The sequence below is a fragment of the Trachurus japonicus genome, chromosome 15 (assembly GCF_045865225.1).
Source record: "Trachurus japonicus isolate A0001 chromosome 15, Traja_1.0".
Lineage (NCBI taxonomy): Eukaryota > Metazoa > Chordata > Actinopteri > Carangiformes > Carangidae > Trachurus > Trachurus japonicus.
In genome coordinates, this window is record NC_140921.1 from 26,123,535 (window position 1) to 26,139,331 (window position 15,797).

The 15,797-nt window shown below is 39.3% G+C and overlaps 1 long non-coding RNA gene across 1 annotated transcript; it reads left to right on the plus strand.

The window, feature by feature from the left end:
- Nucleotides 1-1,319: 1,319 nt before the first annotated feature.
- LOC146973828 (uncharacterized) lies at nt 1,320-4,842 on the plus strand. Its single transcript, XR_015037690.1, has 3 exons — nt 1,320-1,437; nt 4,168-4,292; nt 4,729-4,842. It is a non-coding gene; the product is annotated as an uncharacterized LOC146973828 (long non-coding RNA).
- Nucleotides 4,843-15,797: the final 10,955 nt, after the last annotated feature.

The window sequence follows — 15,797 nt, forward strand, 5'->3', positions numbered from 1 at the left end:
TTATTGTTAATTTGAGAGCAATAAAGTTACTATTTCAACAAAGTCCAATGAAGTCCAATGTGAACTTTGAACCCAGTAGATGCAGCCCTAACGTCAACATTTCATTGGGAGAGAGCGCCATCAGTCACAATTGCTGCATCATGATTGGTCATTGATTGGCACTAAGTCTGACTGACGTGAAGCCTTACGTTAACGGTTGGAGTGCGCCAGTGCGGGAGCCATGTGCGGGAGGCAGAAGGAAAAAAAAGAGAGATGGAGGCAGAAGGAACCGTTACGGGACGTAAAAGAAGGTAAGCGATATCTTTGTAAAGCGTAATTTGGGTAAAACTTTGCAAACATTTAGGTGGCAAGAGTTTATGTTGGTTGAGGTGGTTTTCGAAGAAACTGGTCGGCACATGCGGCTAATAGTGAAGCTAACTTAGCTAGTGAGGCCCGGACCACACGTGGCCATGAACTTATTATGATTAACTGTTAGCTAACGTTAACTGGTTAATTTATTGTGGTAATATCTTTATGTAAAGAATATGCTCTTCGGGATTTTTTTTCACAAACAATGAAGTGAGTAAAATAATAGGCTACTGAACTGAAAAAATCTTCAAATTAACACGACGACGATTGTGATGGATTGCCTGCTAGCTGGTCATTTAGAAAGGAGTCCACATTTACCTACAAAATATGTGCCAAATTAGATTGAAGTGGCTAATGAATGTTATTTTTTCCAGTATTATCCATATTGTTTATCAAGACTGCTCTAAACAAGGCTTGTTGTAATGGTGGATGTTTAAAAGGGAGTTCTGCAGGCAGCTGGACAGAGTTCAGCATCTCCAGCACACACCTCCAGCGTCTCAGAGCAGATCATACTGCTTATTGTTTCATGACTTAAACATAATTTTATATACGTATTCATGTGTTCATAATTAATTCTTCAGAATTCTGTGGGTGGTTAATCATATTTTATTATATAATTAGCAAACAAGACAGCAAGTTTGATTTGGTGATCAAATCTTAACATGATGTAGCCTATGGCATTTTTGGCAATTAAGATATTTGCATTGGAGCCTCATGTATATTCAAAGTGCTTGCTGTGGACAAAATTGTTGATGTGTTGAAATTTAAGAGGATATATCCTCTTAAAGACCATGTTTTTCAGTTCCTGAGTTGTCTGATATGGTTACAGTAACACATCTCTGTATCCAAATGTTTCAACAAGTTGCTGTACCAAATTATGAGATATAATGACATGATAAAACTAGTAACTAAAATAAGACATTGAACCACCTTTTTAAATAATTAAAATATTGTATTTTTATGTATTTAACAGAATGGATGGCCCAGCAGGAAATACCAAGAAAGAGATGCCCAAAAGAGCGCGAAACCCACCGAAGAAGATGTGTTTTTATGAACCAGACCCCGGCTCACCCAAAGATGACTCAGATGGTAATTCATTTCACTACATGGCTTAGCTAATTTTTGGCATGATTGTCATTTCTAACTTACTATGGACACTATAAAAACCAAAATCTTTGACAGTCTCTGGTCTCTTATCACTTGGATTATTATTATCTATATATTGGAAAACTTCAGCTGCAAACATTGATTTACAGGATTTTTTAAAAAGAAATGTCAAAGGTGAGAGTAACCCCCACTTGAAACTGTATGCATTTTAGTGACAGAATTTTACAACTCTATTGGTCAAATTATCACTACATTTGGGGCTGGGAAATTGATTTAAACATTTTTTATTTAAATAAAATAAAATTCTCATCAGAAAAAGTAGCAACTTTTTTCCAGGATAGGCATGAAAGTGCAAATAGGTCTCTAATTGTTGATACCTACAGAAACTCCGTTGCCGCTTTATTGTAGATTATAGAATTTAATTCTTTAAAATGTATTGACAATGTAGGGTATATGGAGGGTAATGATTCATGACCAGTTATGGTCACTATTCATAAATTATCGTATTATCAAGTTATTGATTAATCATATAGGGTTAAACAAAACCTCAGGGCATCACCTTCCTGAAGCTATGTCCTTGGGAGGCGAAAGGAATCTACTAGGAAGCTGAACAATAATTGTATAATTAAGCAATATCACACGAGAGGGAGTGCTGTTGTACTGTATATCAGCACGGGTGTGATAATCACACCTGTAAATTTAGATTTTGGTACAAAGAAAGCTAGGTTATTAAAATAACACACACACACAACACAATGTAAACAAATAGTACGATCTTAACTCATTGAGTGCCAACCACGTAATTTCTCGTTTTTCGTTCCCATGCGTTGAGTGCCAAAAACGAAATTTTTCGTTTTTTGCTTTTTTTTTAAATTATGAAAATAGACACTTTAATACACATTATATGTAAATTTGGGGACTCTACGACGAGGAGAACTGAAATAGATGACGATCAAAGTCACATGACAGCTCATGATCTGGAAGTTTTTATCATAACTCAGCTTCTGCAAACGGAGTTCTGCATGCAGATGCAGCGCAGCTGCTCCGCTGCTGCTCCGCTCTCACCCGCGAGGCTGCAGCAGCTGGGAGCTGAACCAGGAAGCTCTCAGCCCACTGTCCCGCCCGGTCTTCATCTGGAGCAACACCGTGTCCTCCCCAAAGTCCTCCCGCGGTAAAATCTGATGGTCTCTGGACCAAAGCAGACCGGCACCACCGACCCGTACCACAGACGGACCGCGACCACCGGCGGGACCGGTGTTCGCGAGCCGCTGTGGCCGGCAGAGCCTCACGTTCCGCGGCGAGAGGCTGTGACACGGCACGGTGCGTCTGTGTTATTGCTGTTTAGTGGCGCCCCCCCCGCCCCCGATGGTGGTTTTGTGAATAGAACAACAATTGTTGTGTATATTTATCTTATACGAGCCCTTTGATCCAGAAATGCGAGTGTCAGAAGAGCGACAGACACAAACAGCGCACCTTTCATAAAAGACGCTCTATCTCCTTTTCTAGAAAAAAAGGAGGGATTTTGGTGAAACCCAGCCATGTTTAGCTTGACTTTTCTCAGGAACGGAGGCACGTAGAAACAAACGGTTTGTGGCCATTTGAAGGATAAAGTTAAACCTTTCAAATGAGCTACAGTATGTGTTGGTGGCAATAATATAGAATACACTATGGCTCTAAAATAAAAAGTCAAATATGGTCTAATTTGCCGGTACACTTGACTAAAACTTTGGAAAGGAGCGCGGCACTCAATGAGTTAAGTTGTTACAGCCTAACCTGAGCAGCGGTGTCCTGACGTCGGTTCTTCGTCTAGCTTGATGGTAGTTACTTCTTGCTGCACCGTGACTAAGGTTTTAGCAGCTGCTATCTGGCTTTTATCTACAATTTATGTTGGCGGACTTACAGGCGTGTCTGCCTGAGGAAAGGTGTTCCCGTTATCACCCGCTGTCATGTCGCGTAGCGATTTATTTGCACCACTAGATGGCAGTACGAGACCACGAATGAATGAGAGGGTGCAGTTGCATATATCACAGTGTCTGCATGAAAGACAATAAAGCTTAAAGGACAATTCTAGGCAAAAACAACCATAGGCCATATTTTCCAAATATTTTACCTCTAGAATAATGAATGTGCAGATTTTTCTCTCAATGTCTCCTGTTATCTAGCAGATCTCTCTGTCCCCACCTCCTAGCAGCAGCAGAAAATGGAGGTAGTGCGTTCTACCGCCGTTTAGCTATTTGCAACTCACACACCACCCTTTTTATTCCACAGACAACAGCAAATAGTTATACAAACATGCAACCAGGTGTTTGTTTACCTGGAGGAGGCGGACATCTTGGAGAAATTAGTAATAATAAACGCATGCATAGACTCGCGGGAATCTTGTTGATCTCGTTGATAATAAAATGCATACAGTAATCATTAAATAATTAAATAGAATAAAAACAAAGTGAAAAGATAGAATACAGAGTGCATGATTCAAATCAAATACATTGTTATTGTAAAGTGTCGCATGAGTGAAGAAGTGTGAAGCAAATGCAAAAAGAATAAAGTTAATGCTAGTTGAAGGCTAATGTGAAGAGATTAATTTGTATCACTTCTAAGTCTAAGAGGATTAGAATTGAGACCAATAAGATATAGTAGCATGTTTAAGATTGATTTTTAGCCTGTACTGGTTTACTCAAAATCTCCTATATTTACTCTGTTCATTTTCAGGACTTTTTGTATTTTTGAGTTTTTTACTGCAGAGGAGTGCCGAAATGCTGTGGCCTTTGGGAAGCACGGGAAGGTGCCAGATGGGAAGACAGTCCTGGATAAGTTCAAAGTCAATGGGATTCTAAGTAAGTACATTGCTCATTGTTAACAATTTATGGAAATATGGAAAGGTTGTGGAAATCCATCAGTAAAAATACATAACATAAAGAAGCACAAATTATTTTCAAAAATGAATTTGTTGTAATTCTACTTTTAATTTCTAGTTTGGTTTCCCCTCTTTTTTCTGACCCTTCTCACATTCATCACAATATCTGGCCAAATTTGGCATAATTTCTGAAGTGTTTGAACCCCATGTATCACATAGCTACATTTAATGTTTTGATTGTTTCAGTGACCTCACAGTTTTGCTGAATTTCCTCGTGTGAACCATAGAGATATTTCAATGTGAATTATGTGACATCTGGATTAAAAAAAAACTCTCAATACTGTCATTGTAACTGCTGTTACATTATGCCATTTGTAATTTGTGCTTTCTTTTCTCTGTTTTTTTTCTTCTTGCAGCTTACATCATGCGCTGTAGTACCCTGGATGGATGGACACCGGTGGGGAAAAGTAAGGTCAAAAAAGCCTTCATAAACAAATGCCGCATCAGGGCCACAGCACTGTAAAGCATTGCAACCTTCGTTGAAATGTCCATGTTCAAAAAAAGGCCCTTTTAAATGTTTTAAATGCTGTGCAATGTTGTGCAATGTGCACTGTAAAGTTGCACTGTCATGATTACAGCTACTTGAAACACAGCATCAGGGCCACAACACTGTAAAGTATGGGATGTGGCATACTGATAGACATTGTTGAAATATCCATGTTAAAAAAAAAAGGCCCTTTTAAATGTTGTTCAATGTGCACTGTAAAGTTATGTCATGATTACAGCTACTTGAAACACAGCATCAGGGCCACAACACTGTAAAGTATTGGATGTGGCATACTGATAGACATTTGTTGAAACAACCATGTTCAAAAAAAGCCCCTGTATTACAAATGCTGCCTGAGGGCCTTAAAGTGATAGTTCACCCAAGATTGAAAATTCACTCATTATCTACTCCCCCTCATGTGGACTAAGGGCTGGGAGAAGTTTCAGAGTCCTCCGTGGCTTCTCTGAGTTACAGGGGGTCTCGGCGTAGCAGTGCATGTCCATATAACAGTTGAAAAAGGGATACCAACTGTCTTCGTAACAAAAAGACACACCAAAGAACATCCAAATACCTCCATGCTGCTCGTATGTAATGTCCGTCTTGTATTGAAGCCCCGAAATGCGAAACTGTCCCAAAAAGTATTAAATAAGTCTATATTTCAAGCTCGTTTTGTAGCGGAAGCGTCTCGAAGCTCCTCTTCCCTGTTTGTCAAATTTGGACAAATCAGGGTCTGTCCTCTTTCCAGGGAAGAGGAGCTTCGAGAAGCTTCCGCTACAAAACGAGCTTGAAATATAGACTTGTTTAATTTTTTTCGGGACAATTTCGCATTTCGGGGCTTCAATATAAGACGGACATTACATACGAGCAGCATGGAGGTATTTGGGTGTTTTTTGATTTGTCTTTTTGTTACGAAGACAGTTGGTATCCATTTGCAACCGTCATATGGACATGCACTGCTACGCCGAGACCCCCTGTAACTCAGAAAAGCCACGGAGGACTCTGAAATTTCAATCTTTAAGGCCCTCATGCAGCATTTGTATACAGGGGCTTTTTTTGAACATGGTTGTTTCAACAAATGTCTATCAGTATGCCACATCCAATACTTTACAGTGTTGTGGCCCTGATGCTGTGTTTCAAGTAGCTGTAATAATAACATAACTTTACAGTGCACAATTTCAATTTTGGGTGAACTATCCCTTTAAAGTTGTAAAATGTTGTGCAATGTGCACTGTAAAGTTATGTCATTATTACAGCTACTTGAAACACAGCATCAGGGCCACAACACTGTAAAGTATGGGATGTGGCATACTGATAGACATTTGTTGAAACAACCATGTTCAAAAAAAGCCCCTGTATACAAATGCTGCCTGTATTAATGTTGTTACAGCTACTTGAAATACTCACAATACTATACTTTGAATAAAGATTACTCATTGCAAAAGGGAAATCAATTTGTCTGTCAGCTCATTTGCTATAGAATTATAAAGCCTGGCCGTTGGTGGGTATATATATATATGTATATGTATATGTGTATGTGCTTCAGAATGTTTAGTTGCTGCAGTATTTGTAAGGTGTGTGTGCGTGTGTGCCATATTGCTCCATTGTAGCTCCAGTATTGCTCCATTGTAGCTCCAGTATTGCTCCATTGTAGCTCCAGTATTGCTCATTTTCTTCTCCAAGGAGAAATAAAGGAGCCATTAAAAACACTGACTTGAGATTAGCAAGGTATCTCCCTTAAGTCTCAAGTATGACTCCCTCTAATTACTCTGTCTCACCTATTGCTCCTAGTGAATTTTAGGAGAAACATATGAGAAACATTTGAGTCAAAATAGAAACTAAAATGAGGCTGAGATGAGAATCTCAAATTTGTCTCCGGAGCTACAGAAGAGCAAGCTTTGAGCAGTAAATTTTTCCTCTGGGTTATTTCTCGGACCGTCATAGCGGTCATATTGGCTGTTGTCACTGGAGTTGTTACAATGTCTGCCTTAAACATGCACTTTATTACCCTGGTTTTGATGAGTATCCCGATTTTGATCAAATTCGGGATATGGTGTTAGAGAAATCTTATTCAGTTTCCCTGTATACATGATAAACACCAGTATCCCGGTTCCTGTATACTGCGTCTATAAGTATGCTAAGTAGATATTTTAGGTTTATGAATACCTTCCACAGAACAGCTGCTGCATGGCTACATGACCTCCGTAACCCGGCTATGCACGAGCAACCAACTGTCTCCACGACTCCACTTTCCTTCAGCATGACCCATGCTCTATGTTTATCTTGAATGATGCTCTGGCTGGGCTCTACTGCTGCCTTCAAAAATATATAGTCTCCGTGTTTCTTTAACAGTACTTTTCCTATTTTGTTACTGTGCAGGTAATTATATGCTTCCGTGCTTTTATAAGTTCGTAACTCCTCGCCATCAACACCTTCCGTAGTTAACAATGTCAATGTAGCTAACGTCCGGCCACAGCTTCAAGTCATCTACCCAGTCTGTGAGAAGTGACGGGTGAGGCACTGTTATAGAAGTATCCCCACGACTTTTCAAAACATCTGCACTATGTATCCAACTCCGATTTTTGCCCACTTATAAGCTATCCATAGCTAAAAGCCGGCGTTTTCTGCAACGATGACAGCTGCTGTAACCATAGAAACGTAAACATACAATTCCACCGGAAGAGCAAAACCGGCCTCCACTATGAATCATGGGTAACAGGAAAAAGGTGGATAGGAGGATGGTTTTATCAACACATTAACTTGTATACCGTAAAACACCAAATAAAAGCCCAGGCGTTTATTTGGGACCTGCTGTTATTAATACTTCATTCAACCTAACCCTCACCAAATATAACAATAATACCAGTTAAATGGTGAATAATAATGTAGCCGGGTGGTAAATTAATCATAAATGTAATTTTCCACTTAAGGGTGAATGTATTCCAATGTACTATAATGTGTTTTTGTTTTCTTTTGTTCTTTCTTTTAAATGTCATATTTCAAATGTAAATGTAAACAAAATGTAAATGAGTTAAATAAGTGGTCACAAGGTGGCAGCATTGAGCTGCTTTGGGGTTCAGTTGGGCGCATTTTGGTTTAGCCGCCAGGTGCATTGTGGGTTATTGTTGTCTTTTCTGCTGAATGTGAGCCACAAGTGCCTGAAATGTCTCGCCAAACAGAGGAGACTGTTGTTCTGTTAAATTGGTAGGTAAAATACGCACACATTGTAAGAGACGCCGTAACAGAATGTGACAATATAGTCTCATTTAGAGATATTGGTGATTTATTTCAGAGGGTAGCATGCCAGCCGTCGACCGGGGCTAACGACTAGCTTCAGGAAGCTCCAGCTCCCGTGTTCCACGCTGCGTGGCGTGTAAGTGACTGTGGTAATATTTTGAATGCACATTTTCGAGTTAATGTGACCGTGTCATGATTTTAATGACGTGTGTATTTTGTTGTTTCTGTAGACCTTCATAGCCCACTGCCGTATTTTGTCCCCTATGCTATTTTGTTTCTTTTTATGCTTTTGGTTTCAGTTCTCTCTAAAGTCTCAGATGAGAACGAATGACTTTGAGTTTAGAAATTCAGTCAAATAAGCCTTTTTGCAACTGATGTGAAATAAATAAGAAGGCTACAAGAACCCCAGTAAGTGTGTCCTGTGTGCTTCTAATTCCCGGGCTACAATAATAATATATTACCGGTGGTAATATAATGCTAATAATAATAGCCTACCGTAATACCGGTCCTATGTTACACTCACTCTGCACCACAAAACAAATCGAATGTTCTCATTCAGAACAAATATTCACGAAACATAATTCCGGTACTCAATTAACAAAACAAACCTTAGCGGTAGGATACAAATGTATATGAACGAACGAGTCATGCAGGCTGGCCTAGAACGGCTTATTCCACACGACATCAGGGGCCTGGATGTATTTGTTACAGCCTCCAGGAATGACAGCCGTTGTTGTAGCCCCATTTGAGCTTGGCCTTCGTTGCGGTGCTGATGTGGCACCTGTACGCATCCCACACGAGGAGTCGGTGCCCAAAGTGTCTTTCTCTTTGATACACAAGCCGCTCAACTTCATAACATCGCTCAATTCACATAACATCAGTTTTTTTTTTTTTTAAACAGAAAAATATGTCACATTTGTTTTTAAATAGGCCTAATAGTTTTTAAAGGAGGAATGTTTAGCATTAGAGGAATGGGGAGAAGTCATTTTCCAGGGACGTGGCTCTAAGTGTGTGGATCCAAAACGTTTCTCTTTTCAGCAGGTGTTTGAGTCTGTCACCTCCAATGAGGGAGGGATTACTTCCAAGGCCATGGTTTTCAGTGAGTTGGGACTGGGGTGTCCTGCCTTACAGTCTTCCACCATGGGGTAGTTTGGGTTCTGATGGCATTTTTATGTTCAGCAAGTCTGTCACGCATCCTCCGCTTTGTCCGACCAACGTAGAAACAGCCACACTGACACCTGCCTATAAACAACAAATGTTATATTACAGTTGGTTAAGAATACTTTTGTTGACACTCAGTAAACAGTGCATGAATATATACAGTATACAGTCCTCACTGCAGCCAGCCGCGGTTTGAATCCCGAATCTGGTGGCCCTTTGCTGAATGTCTCTCTCTCTTCTTGTCCCTCTCAACTATCCTATCAATTAAAGGAAAAAAGCCCCCAAAATAAAATAAAAAGTAAATAAACAACTTATTTAAATAGACATATTGCTCCCTCACCTGATCAGATCGTCATTGTTTTATTTAAAGTCACTAATCAGTCCCAAAACTCCTGAGCGTGTAGAGCCTGTTTGTTTTCCCCCTTGGTGCTGACCTTTTCACCAGATGTGAATACATCAATCGAACACAGGTGTGGACCAAGACCCAATTGAAGAGGTGGTCTAAGTACAGTTCCAAAAGAATCCTGGTACAGTTTGTCTGAGGTCTGAAAGCAGCCCGACCTCGATCTTACCCAGCTGCAAAAGCATACACCGTACGCCATGGCACACATGAGAAAACACTCTCTCTTTCGCAGACGTCTTGCAGCAGGTCTCCAACTGATGCATTGTTTTTATCCTCAACATGTTCTGTGAATGTCTGAACGTGTACGAGCCAGATCAATATCAGAATGAGTGCAGTGTGCAAGCTCTCCATGATTATTTACTTGAGTGCTCCCTGCTTTTCATTGAACTACCTCAAACTACATGTGGCTTTGTTTACAAATTCTGGTCCACATGCAAATAATGCAATGTGAAAGCAAACTGCATCAAGCAAAAATGAAAAGAAAAAACTAAACAAAAAACACTGCATTTGGTCAACTATGAACTAACAGACATTCCTCGTGAAAATGGGTTACATGCTGTCATTCCGACATCCCACCACTCTGACATACCGCTATTCCGACAAGGCTTTCAACAGGTGACTCCCTTCTTTAAGACATGCTGATAGAGGAATACCCACATGGTTGTGTGTAATTACGCAGCAGAGCAGAGACAGGGACTAGTCTGCCTGTCTATTTCATTTCATTTCATTTCATATTACTTAATAACATATTTAATTGTCCTAGCCTGTCTAGCCTCTACCTGGTATTTTTACTAAACTTAACCAACTCCTTTCTTCATTGCCTAAGCCCAACCAGTGCAAAATCTTTTGGGGAAAAAATTCGCTATTAAAGGAATTGTCGGAAAGGCAGGATGTTTAAAAAAATAAATAAAAAATACCGTCATTCCTACCATATTTGTCGGAATGATGGGACGTTTGATAGAAAATTAAGTGTTGCCATTTAGACATATAGAGGCCTATGTTGGACTGGTGGGATGTCAGAGTGGCGGTTGCCCCCCGTGAAAACGCTCTAAATCTAAAACAACAATAACCAGGTGATTAAAATGTGACTAAAACTGTCACGCATTTCAGTCAAAAGAAAATGAAAATGTTCAAAGAGTATGACACAGCAGGGTTGTGGCTAAACCTTGTTCTATTCAGTGTGTTTAAGATGAAGATGTGAATGAGAGTCACATTGCCCTTGAGCAAGGCAGGGATCACTTCTCTGTGGCCGACAGTCTGCTGGCAGCTCCCAAACCTGAAACTGATCGAATGTAAAACAGACGCTTGCTCCTGGAAAAGAGGGCGTGTTCTCAGTTGCCTCCCTGGATGCCAGTAAGCTGCAGTCTATGTATATTCATGGCTGTGTAAGACAGCCTCCGTGCCTGTAAACCTCAGTGTATTGTTGTATTGTCATAAACTAGATCTAGGTAATGTAATAAGTCCAAACTGGCAGCAGGGTCTGGGAAAGTACAGTCCTCTGCTCATTTTCGGTCTGTAGCCAGAATGTGGTTGGTGGATGTAGATAGTGGGCAGAGTATGCACATCTTTCTGTGTATATATATATGTGTGTGTGAATGTGTGCACAATACTTGTGTGTTGGGTAGAGGGTCTAGCCAGCTCTTGGCTCGCTCCATTTGTCATCAAACCCCAGCTGTAATAAAGAACACATGGGAGCTGTTTTGAAGATCAGTCAATGCTGGGTAAAAAAAAAAATCTAAATTTCCCCCGCGACTTCTGACTGTCTATCCTCAACCCTCCACCCATTCCTCATCCTCCCCTTTGTGCTTGGAACTGTTCAGCCAGAACAGGCAACAGCAATCACCCTCAAAATTTCCATTCGGAAAAGAAAAGAAAACCCAAAACAAACATGATGAGGAAAAAGAGAAGAAAGATGTGAAACAACATTTGCATGCACAGCAGTGATGGGAGGGCAAATGCTTTGCCAACTATGTTATGGTTGGCAAACCTTGAAGTGCCTGATCTACAGATGAGGGATGTGGGGGAGGGAGGGTTGGAGTGACAGGCTGCCATTGAGCATGCTTACCACCCGCTGTATGTTTGAACCCTGGGAGAAACTTCATGTGGTTGTAATTTTCATATTAAAGTAATGGGGGTCTATCAGTGTCTGAAATGTATGATGGTGGTGGTGGTGGTGTGTGTGTATTTGTGTGTGTGGTAGGGACTAACGTACAAGCTGCTACATGTGTGTGTGGCATGCTCTATGTACATTTACAATAAAGTAAGCATGTGTGTTGGGAGATATACTGTAATCCACCATGTAATAGCACCTAATAGTGGCACTTCTGAAATGCCACAGTAAATGGTAGTTGGAGTGTGAGCAAGAAAATAACAAGTCCTTAAGTGTTATTCTATATTTCAGCATCATAGTTAAGACATTTTGAACATTTCATCACATACATGGTTGCCATGAAGTTGGAATAATTTTATTATATATATATATATATATATATATATATATATATTATATATATATATATATATATATATATATATATATATAATCTATCTAAGATCTATCTATCAAGAGTATATCACACACACACACACACACACACACACACACACATATACAGAATATGTGTGTGTGTGTGTGTGTGTGTGTGTGTGTGATATATATATATATATATATACAATATACATATATATATATATATATATATATATATATATATATATATATATATATATATATATATATATTAGGGCTGTCAGAGTTAACACGTTAATCGCGATTAGATTAATTAAAAAAATTAACGCGATTAAATTTTTTAATCGCGGTTAATCGCGGCCCATTTTGTCCTCTGTCTGCTGGACTGGAGGACTGGAGTGTGGGACCTCCAGTCCAGTAGGTGGCGGTAAGGCACCTTCAAGTTGGTTGCTACACAAATATACACAGTCTAACATATATCCACAGCTCCATCCATTGATTTTTTGACGGCTTTGTTGTAAACAAATGCACATGGCCATGTATTGATTTTTTTGACAGCGTCGGTTGTCAACAAATGCACGTGGGATGTATTGATTTTTTGACGGCTTCTGTTGTCAACAAATGCACATGGCCAGGCAGAGGCGTAGCAAAGTAAAGGGCAATTTCCACTGGATGCAATTCGTTTCAATTCTGTGTGAGTTTCATGCATCATGTGTTATGATTAGGTACTAGGCCTGCTAGGTCTGGTCTAAAAGTTGTTTGTCTAGAGATTATAACACTTTGGAGGGATGAAAGTCCAAAGCGCCATATATAATATTTTTAATAGAGATTAATCGCGAGTTAACTATGGAAAAAATGTGATTAATCGCGATTAAAAAAATTAATCGTTTGACAGCCCTAATATATATATATAAAAGAGTAACTCTTATCACTGTGGAAATTAAACCACAAGTGACCTTTATAATAAGAATAAAAAGAGGACTGTGTCTGAAACAAAATTATTCCAACAACTGTGTATAATGTTCAGACTTGAACATTATATGAACATTATTCAATAAGTTGAGTAAATCTGGCATGGGGTCGAGCATTTCTGTAAAGTTTGGTGAGTTTTCACCCATGGGAAGTATGATTTCCTCAGAAGAAGAAGAATTCCTAGGAATACAATAGTGTCCTGGCAGCTTAGCTGCCCAGACCCTAAATAGAAAAAGAGAGAGACACTTGCTCAAGGGTACGGTGGCCTGGAGGTGCAAATCAACATTACAAAACATAAAACACTTTTACAAATTCTGAAACAAATTTACATTTCAGAAAACAAAACTACAAGTCTTAAAACAAAGTTACATTTCAGAAAACAAATTTACATTTCAGAAAACAAAATTACATTTTAGAAAACAAAATTACATCTCAGAAAACACATTTACAAGTTGCAAAACAAAATTACAATTCAGAAAACAAATTTACAAGATGCAAAACAAAATTACATTTCAGAAAAAAAATTACAAGTTGTAAAACAAAATTACATTTCAGAAAAAAAAATTACAAGTTGTAAAACAAAATTACATTTCAGAAAACAAATTTACAAATTGCAAAACAAATTTACATTTCAGAAAACAAAATGACAAATAACATAACACTTTTACAAAGACCAAAACACTTTTACAATATCTGAAACAAATTTACATTTCAGAAAACAAATTTACAAGACACCAAACACTTTTACAAACACCAAGACACATTTACAAGTGGCAAAACACTTTGACAAACTGCAGAAACAAATTTACAAAAAGGCCAACATCAACCGGAAAGGGAATGTACCAACCCCGGGGTTTTTCAAAATAAAACCAAAAATAAGAAAACGAAAAAACAACTCTTTTTCTCAGTATTCGTTTCCAAAACTAAAATGAAAAACGGATAACGACTCGTTTTTTCAGTTTTCGATTTTATGCTCAAATGAATAATGGAAAAAAACGGATAACGAGCGTTTCTCGTTTCATGTTTCATGCAATTTTGATCTGAAGTGCAAATGAGCCGGAAATGACCGTGATCCGGAAGTGACAGTCTCTGCCTTTACTGCTAGAGCCTACATCCATGGCTAGAGCCCGCAAAGTAAAGGGTAATGTATAGTTCGGAACCTGAAGGGGTTTATTTCTCCATAACAACCGACCAACTATACATTATCCTGCTTATTACACGGTTTACGAGTGAAATTAATTTGAAACATATGTTGATCAAAATACATGTCAGCCCGAGTCAAAACGTAACCTGTACTGATGTAATTGACTATATTCATGGAGACCACTAACACCTGTGTGATTGAGTGGCTCACAGAGGTAGACAGGTAGTTTCTGATGTATGGACTTTTGCTGAAGCAGGATCGAGTCCGGCTCCACGCGAATATGTGAAGATTATTTTTTCTTCACTTTATTTTTTTTCATGTGGCTGGCTCACTCACAGCAGCATATTCGCGATAAATAAACCCCGACAGGTTGTATGGAATTTTGATAATCAATCAGTGGATCGATTGATTGATACAGTGTTACAATGTGTGTAGTGGTATCTCATAAACAAGAGATTTACTGTTTACGGGGTGCGTTTGTGTCGCGGACTCGCGGTGCCACCGGGACGAGAGGAGAGCTGACACCGGGTCAGAGCTTTTTATACAGTCTATGGATCAGAGGCTCTGATCAGCAGGTTTGGTTTCCAGCCACGACGTGGAAGCAGCCTCCACTCTGCTTGTAACAAGTTACAAGTCATTTCATCACACATCTAAAATCACAATTAGTCCGAAGCTGTTGAATGACGGTAAAAGGTAAATATCCTGCATAGTTTCTCTTTTCCTAGCTGCGCTGATCAGAGCAGCGTCCCTAGCAGCGGTCTGTTATACCTGACGACGGTCGCAGCGATGGACCAATCAGAGAGCAGCATCTGGCCGGTGTTATGGCCCAACTGGTTTCTGATTTAACTGGTTACCGTACGGAACAGCTGCAGCTGTTTTGCGCTTCCGTCACAACACAACATATTACAGTAACAGCGAGTTTCAAGCCACAATTCACATCTACTGCAGCGAATATGCTGCTGTGAGTGAGCACTACGTACCAGCCACATGGAAAAAAAATAAAGTGAAGAAAAAATAATCTTCCCATATTCGCGTGGAGCCGGACTCGATCCTGCTTCAGCAAAAGTCCATGCGTCAGAAACTACATGTCTACCTCTGTGAGCGACTCAATCACACAGGTGTTAGTGGTCTCCATGAATATAGTCAATTACATCAGTACAGGTTACGTTTTGACTCGGGCTGACATGTATTTTGATCAACATATGAAGAGTTCTTTTCCAAAACGCTATAAATCCATTTTAATAGTTTTCCAGAAAATGACATTTTTTTACCTAGACCCACCCTTTTTGTTAATATTCAATTTATCCTGTTAAAATGATTGTTGGCTCAGTCTGGACATGTTGAACAATGATTATTAAATCAAACAACAATATTGTTGATTAAAAACTCAAAGTTTATTTTATTTTTTCTCAAAACGCTATAAATCCACATTTAAAAAAACAAAAATTGATGGTTTCTGTCTTGAAAAACCAACCAACATGACATGAGAACATCACTGAGGTGCTGCGTGTCTCTCTCTCTGTGTGTGTGTGTGTGTGTGTGTGTGTGTGTGTG